The sequence below is a fragment of the Entelurus aequoreus genome, linkage group LG13, assembly GCF_033978785.1.
Source record: "Entelurus aequoreus isolate RoL-2023_Sb linkage group LG13, RoL_Eaeq_v1.1, whole genome shotgun sequence".
NCBI classification, from domain to species: Eukaryota; Metazoa; Chordata; class Actinopteri; order Syngnathiformes; family Syngnathidae; genus Entelurus; species Entelurus aequoreus.
In genome coordinates this window covers 7,532,909-7,540,296 of record NC_084743.1, presented here as the reverse complement: position 1 = coordinate 7,540,296, position 7,388 = coordinate 7,532,909, and the positions used below count along the sequence as shown (strand labels likewise).

At 48.8% G+C, this 7,388-nt stretch overlaps 1 long non-coding RNA gene across 1 annotated transcript; it reads left to right on the top strand.

Annotated features, from left to right (window-relative positions):
• The first annotated feature begins 505 nt into the window (after positions 1 to 505).
• Positions 506 to 1,951, top strand: LOC133663737 (uncharacterized). The gene is made up of 3 exons (XR_009828398.1): positions 506 to 752; positions 1,452 to 1,529; positions 1,675 to 1,951. It is a non-coding gene; the product is annotated as an uncharacterized LOC133663737 (long non-coding RNA).
• Positions 1,952 to 7,388: the final 5,437 nt, after the last annotated feature.

Here is a 7,388-nt window from a genome sequence, read left to right as displayed (position 1 = left end):
GGGGACGTCTTGGAGGTGAAAAATGTGGTCTCAAATATCCAGGAGAGTGATGTCTTGAAGGCACAAAGTTATTTTGTGCTGGGCGTGTGTTCCACCCATCATTCCACTGGGGGGCGCTGGCGCGCTCCTCTTGGAATTCGTCTTCAAAATGGCGGCGTGTCTGCGGGTAGGGGCGAACGGGAAGGGAATTGAGGTATCCCCGTACCACATCCGCATAAGTCATTGGGGGAAGCTGCTCGTGCGGCTCAGGAAAATTATCCTCATAATCATAATAATCCTCTGAATAAGCAGGCCACTCTGGAGGCGCAGCCTGCTGTCCCGGTCCGCGCCTTCGCCCCGACCAAACAGGAAGCCGTGCACCATCGTACCATCGTGACATTATTTAAAATTATAATTTTAATGCTGCTGGTGTAGATGGTGGTGAAAATGGTTTGCGAAACAAAAATGTGTTCGCTTTGTAAAAACAAAAATTGTCTTTATCCGTTCCTTTTGTAAACAAAGAGGAACGGCGTGCTCGTGGGCGGGACTTCCGCCGGGGTCAAGGGGAGCACTTCCGGTCTATGGCTGATAGCATTTAGCAAGCAACCGATGTCTTTGGTTGCAAAAATATGCTAAACATCGCGCTAATAAGCCACCGGACAATATCGTGAATAATCATAGCACATGTAGTATCAAAAATAGGCTGTTTATTTACAGAAAATAGCGACTAGAGGAACGAAAGCGTCGCTCCTCGCCCAGGCCAGCTGGACTCGGTGAGTAAACAAACAGAGAAAAAATACTACAATGTGTATAAAAAATATGAAAAGTAGAAAAGAAGTATATTTACATGAAACGAGTCAGATGGCAACGTTTCGGTAGAATACCTTCATCAGGCCTGACTCGTTTGTAAAGAGTTAGCAGGTTAGCACGACAGGTAGGCTAAGGTCAGCCTTTTAACCTTGCCGTTTGCAAGAGGTAGTGCAGTCGTAAGGTGTCAATAGCCGTAAAACATTCGAATAAAGGGGTGGGGTCCACGTCATACACAAGTTGGCCTTCAAAATAGAAGTTTTGACCCAAACACAAGTGAAGAACAATGACAATAACAATTAGACCCACTGAAGCCCAAGGATGCTATTGCACAAACTTGTCTGCTAGAACAATAACATGAAGAGATAAACATTGTTATTGATATATAATGTATGATATAATACAATATAATATGATATAAATTATATAATATAATATAATTTATAAACAATAAACAAACACAAGGACATTCAGGGTGAAATAATACAAAAGCACCTTGTATATGTAACCTAGGGCTTCAGTATTGAGGAGAGTGAGCAGAGGATGTTCCCTGTAACCTCCAAATGTGATGCTCTGAATGCATGTGTGTGTGTGTATGTGACACCATGCTCCGGTGAGTGTTTTTAGACGTTGTTGAATGTGTCTACTTCTGTTCTGATAAACAGGTGTCAGGTCCAAGGGGTCCAAATGAGGAAAAGCGAGAGCCGTAAGAGGATTGGAGGCACTGGCTGATTAGGTTTATGGTAAGGATTTAGGGTTAGGGTTAGGGTTAGGGTTGGGGGAGGGGTTAGGGTTAGGGTTGGGGGAGGGGTTAGGGTTAGGGTTAGGAGAAGGGGATGTGCACTGTCCGTCTACAATCCAACGGACTGACACTTACATCTCATTTAGGCCCCCCGGATGTCTGGTGCCCAATTTGGAGATCCACAGGAGCTCTGCCCTGTGACGTTGGGCGAGGCTCCATTTAGGATCCGTCTCTACGACAGTCACCCGGACGGAAGACCATCCGTGCAGGAGGAAATGCTGAACCAGGTGAGTGTTGGTATTTTTTTGTCTAACAATGTTGTATTTGTGCTGGGCGAATCTCCTGGCTAAGGTATTGCCCGTCTCGCCCACGTACATACACCCACATTGCTGACAACGGATGACATACACACAGTTCTGTGTGTGTCGGCCGCCACGGCACAACGGCTGGAAAACCTTGCGGTTATGGGGGTTAGGGTTAGGGTTAGGGTTAGGGTTAGGGTTAGGGGTTAGGGTTAGGGTTAGGGTTAGGGTTAGGGTTAGGTTTTTGGGGGATTAAGAAAGAAAGAGCGATAGAGAGAGAGAGAGAGAGAGAGAGAGAGAGGGGGAGGGGTTTGTGCTCGGTCCATCAACTCCCCGCCAAGGCGACGCCCCGCCAGACGCAGAACCCACCGGAAGTCCCCAAAGGAGGCCAACCAGATAACACCCACAAAGTCAGACATTTTGCACCCCATTTAGACATCCCCCCGATATATGGGTCATGTGTGGTGGGCCCGCCCATTTACGGAACCAGCGTGTCAGCCCGTCAGTGGGGGACTTCCAAGTCACCGCACCGACATGTGTGGCTGGCTGGACAAGGATGGGCGTGAGCGAGCTGTAGTCAGGAGGAACGGTGCGCTCAGGACTCGGTCGTCTCATCCTCTCCGTCTCAGGTCGCCTGCAGGTGGGAGGGGGTGAACCACAAGTCGCACTCTGTACCTGGGGCGCGCGGGGTCCGATGTTCCACGGTCTCAGGTCACTCACGGGCCGTCTGCGTTCTCGCCTTCGTCTGCCGTCTTGCGTCACAGGAGCGGAGCAGGAAGCTTCTGCGTGTGTGCTGGAACTTTGTGGAGTCATCAGAACAGCCGGCGCCAAGCAGGCAGGAGGAGGGAACTCGCCGCCAATCTCCACCATGGCCTGAGGTTTCTGGGATGCAGAGACAGGCTTCGTCGTCCCGGCGTCATCGCTCGGTCCTGGTGGAACCGCTCGCTCGTTGTGGCCTTTGGGTGTCATCATCAGCGAGGCTATATGGCTCTCCGCCAGTTGTAGGGTGTCAAAAGTCATCTTTGTGCCAAACTTCTTTTTGGCCCAGTTGGAGGCAATAAAAAAGGAAGACCTCCAATTGTATCCAATTATAGGAGTCAGCTTGTCCTTTTCAATGTTTAATGCGTTTAAATAATGCCTCTTCAAAATGTCCATAGTTGCGCCGGCCCAATTTCTGGCGTTAATTACAATTAAGGCCTGCGTGTCCGCATTGTTTAATGCAGGCCTTATTCTGTTGGCCAATGTATTTGCCATTTTGGAAATAGTTTGTGGTTGCTCATGTTGGTTAACATTTTTAAGATGATGCAACATTGTGATAATGTTTTGCATACCTCTTATTTTAGGGCCGAAATGGTAGTCTTGGAGACCATCTCCGTTCTGGATGTTGTTGCCTGCTAATTCGCCGTAGCGTGACTCATAGTTGAGGCCACGCCCATCTTCACCGGCGCTAGCAGCAGTAAGCCAAAATGGTGGCACCGCATGGCTTTTGCTAATGCTGCTAGCCATAAAAAGAGGGGCTTGCTTTTTCAACAACCCGGACATTGTATGCAAATATAAGGCAGGCAACAGAATCGGAGGTAGTTTGTTAAAGTGTCAATGGGCAGATGAAAAGGAAAAATGAAAAATCCAAATTTCCAAAAAATAGCACTATTTATTAAACATGTATAAACTATGACAAATCGATGCAACGTTTCGGTAAAACCTTCATCAGGCACGATATGTCATAAAAAAATAGTGTCAAAGAAAATTTAAAGAAGCTTACACAAGGTCACAGGAGCACTTCTGCCGTCGATAACTATGGAGCTTCTGATTCTTTGTTAGACAGTGAAGGAGACTTGAAGGATAGTATGCAGCTCATTGGCTGAACAGGAGACATGTGATCTGCTAGTGTCACTCTGTGGAAAATACCCAGTTGCTAGAATGCCAAGCGTGTATCGCTGGCGCCATCTGGTGGTCAAAACCAGTCATTACAGTGCACTGCGTGTCCCTCTGAATAAAGCTGCCAAATCAACCTATATTCACTGAAATATTAATCAAAATATGATTGTAGATCACCTTAAATTATGCTCTATCCCAATGGAATATAGAAAGACATAATTAGGTGGGTTAGGGTTAGGGTTAGGGTTAGGGTTAGGGTTAGGGTTAGGGTGGTTAGGGTTAGGGTTAGGGTTAGGGGTTAGGGGTTAGGGTTAGGGTTGTGGTTAGGGGAAGGGGGAGGGGTAAAGGGAGTGCACTGTCCGTCTGAAACCCGTCAAGGCGACGCCCACGCCAAACGCAGGACCCCCGGGACCCCATCCGACATAACTCCCATTGCGGGCTCAATGTGGTGGCAGACACACTCGAAAAATCCCTGCGGCTGTCCAACGACGCGTTTCGGCCCCCTAGGCCTCGTCAGGTTGGCTTTTGACCTCATGCCTACTGGGACGCTACTAATTCCCTAGTAGGTGGAGCACTTCTAATCTCCTGAGGCTTCCCTATTTGTCTTCACGGCCGGATGTCCCCTCATCACGGCCGGAGAGGGAATGAGCCTGCTGGCAGGAGGAGGATATATATAGGTGAGCTGCAGGGGGGTGGGGCTTAAGCTCCCCACTGCAGTGTCGCCAGCGACTACTCAAACCTATGGATCAAAGGAAACGCCTACATGTGTGATGTGTCCCCTCGACATATGTTGTGCATCACACAGTGGCCAAACACACAGGTAAGTATGGTTATGTTTGGTGAATGTATTAAAATGTTTTCTTTGATCAATCCTCTGACTCCTGTGTTGATTGATTGAGGCGTCTGAGCCCCTCACCACATTTCGATAACAGGGCCGCGGGGGACCCACGAACGGCAGGGCGCCACCAAGCGACGGGTTGGAGGCACTGGCGGGTTAGGGTTGTGGTTAGGGTTAGGGTTAGGGTTAGGGGTTAGGGTTAGGTTAGGGTTAGGGTTAGGGTTAGGGGAAGGGGTTAGGGTTAGGGTTAGGGTTAGGGGAAGGGGTTAGGGTTAGGGTTAGGGTTAGGGTTAGGGTTGTGGTTAGGGTTAGGGTTAGGTTTTTGGGGGTGAGATAGAGAGAGAGAGAGAGAGAGAGAGAGAGAGAGAGAGAGAGAGAGAGAGAGAGAGAGAGAGAGAGAGAGAGAGAGAGAGAGAGAGAGAGAGAGAGAGAGAGAGAGAGAGAGAGAGAGAGAGAGAGAGAGAGAGAGAGAGAGAGAGAGAGAGAGAGAGAAATTGGGAAGGGGATGCACGGTCCAATCAACCCTCCGCCAAGTTGGGCTGCGCCAGACGCAGAACCCCCCCGGAAGTCCCTGAAGGAGGCAAACCAGTCAACACCCACAAAATCAGACCATTTGCTCCCCATTAAGACACCAACCCGAAATATGGGGATTGTGTGGTAGGCCCGTCCATCTTTGGAACCAGCGTGTCAGCTCGTCAGTGGGGAACCTCCAAGTCACCGCACCGACCTCTGTGGCTGGCTGGACACCGACGGGTGTGCGCGAGCTGTGGTCAGGAGGCCCGATGCGTTCAGCGCTCAGTCGTCTCGTCCTCTCCATCTCAGGTCGCCTGCAGGTGGGAGGGGGGTCCACCACAAGTCGCACTCTGTACCTGGGGCGCGCGGGGTCCGATGTTCCTGGGTCTCGGGTCACTCACGGGCCATCTGCATTCTCGCCTTCATCTGCCGTCTTGCGTCACAGGAGCGGAGCAGGAAGCTTCTGCGTGTGTGTCGGACTGCGGAGACATCAGGAAGGAGGAGGGAACTCGCCGCCAATCTCCACCATGGCCTGAGGAATCTGGGATGCAGAGACAGGCGTCTTCGCCCCGGCGCCATCGCTCCGTCCTGGTGGAACAGCTGGTGCGTTGTGGCCTTTGGGTGTCACCACCAGCGAAGCTATTTGGCTCTCCGCCAGTTGTAGGGTGTCAAAGGTCATCTTTGTGCCAAACTTTTTTCTGGCCCAGTTAGAAGCAATAAAAAAGGAGGACCTCCAGTTGTAGCCAATTACAGGAGTCAGCTCGTCCTTCACAATTTGTAATGATATTACGTAATGCTTCTTTAAAATGTCCATTGTAGCCTCTGCCCAATGTTTGGCATTAATGGCAATACAAGCCTGTGTGTCGGCATTGTTTAATGCAGGCCTGATCCTATTGGCCAGTGCATTTGCCATTTTAAAAATAGTCTGTGGCTGTTCAGACTTATTAATGTTTTCCAAATGATGCAAAACTGTGATGATATTTTGCATGCATTTAATTTTGAGGCCGAAATTGTTGTCTTGGAGCCCATCTCCGTTCTGATTGTTATTGCCTGCTGTTTGGCCGGGGCGTGACTCAGAGTTGAGGCCACGCCCATCTTCATCTGATTGGCCAGAGCGCGACACAGAGTTGAGGCCGCGCCCTTCTTCATCGGCGCTGGCAGTTAGCCAAAATGGTGGCGCCGCATGGCTTGTGTTATTGCCACAAGCCATGAACGAAGGGTTTTGACTTTTAGAAAACCCAAACATTGTTAAAAATGTAAAGCAGGCAATGCGGAGGTATTTTGTCAATGTGTCAATGGGCAGGTAAAATAGAAAAATTCTAATTTCGAAAAAATAGTACTATTTATTTGCAAATATCAACTGTGACAAATCCTAGCAACATTTCGGCATTAAACCTTCATCAGGCGAGATAAGTCAGAGAAAATAGTCTAAAGAAAAAGTTCAAAAAGCTTACTAGAGGTCGGGAATCTGCTTTCATCGAACACTCCGGGCTTATGACAAACTTTTCTTCGAGGCAGGAAGAGAGACCAGAACTGCCTGCCGCCGATTGGTCAAGCAGGAGACATGCATTATGGGTAATGTAGTCTAATGACACTCAGTGGAAAAAAACAGCTTCCTGAAGCGTCCTGTCTGTATATTATGCATGTGCCATCTGGTGGATAAAACCAGTGACTACAGTGCACTGCATCTCAATCAAAATAACACTGCCTAATCCACAAATAATGACTAAAATATAATATAAATCACCTTAAATTATGCTCTATCCTCATGGAATATAGAAAAGACATAATTAGGTGGCAGAGAACTTCATCCCTAGACCCATAATTGTGACCCAGCATATTTTATAACCTAATACTTATTCCTTGAAAAAATTGTGATACAAGTTATAACAAGGTTAGCTTTTAGGCACCTACCATAGTGGGGTTAGGTTTAGGCCCCTACCCTAGTGGGGTTAGGTTTAGGCCCCTACCATAGTGGGGTTAGGTTTAGGCCCCTACCATAGTGAGGTTAGGGTTAGGATAAGGGTCAGGGGTGGGGGTAGAATAAAGTTCTCTGCGGCCCATTGTACACAAATTCCACCTTAGGGTTAGGGTTAGGGTTAGGGTTAGGGTTAGGTTTGTGGTTAGGGTTAGGGTTAGGGGAAGGGGGAGGGGCAAAGGGTGTGCACTGTCCGTCTAGGGTTAGGGTTAGGGTTAGGGTTAGGTTATAGAGGGTTATGGTTAGGGTTAGGATTAGGGTTAGGGGAATGGGACAGGAATTAGGATGGCACGGTCCAATCAACAACCCGCCAGAGTGACGCCCCCACCAGACGCACACCCCCCAAGGACC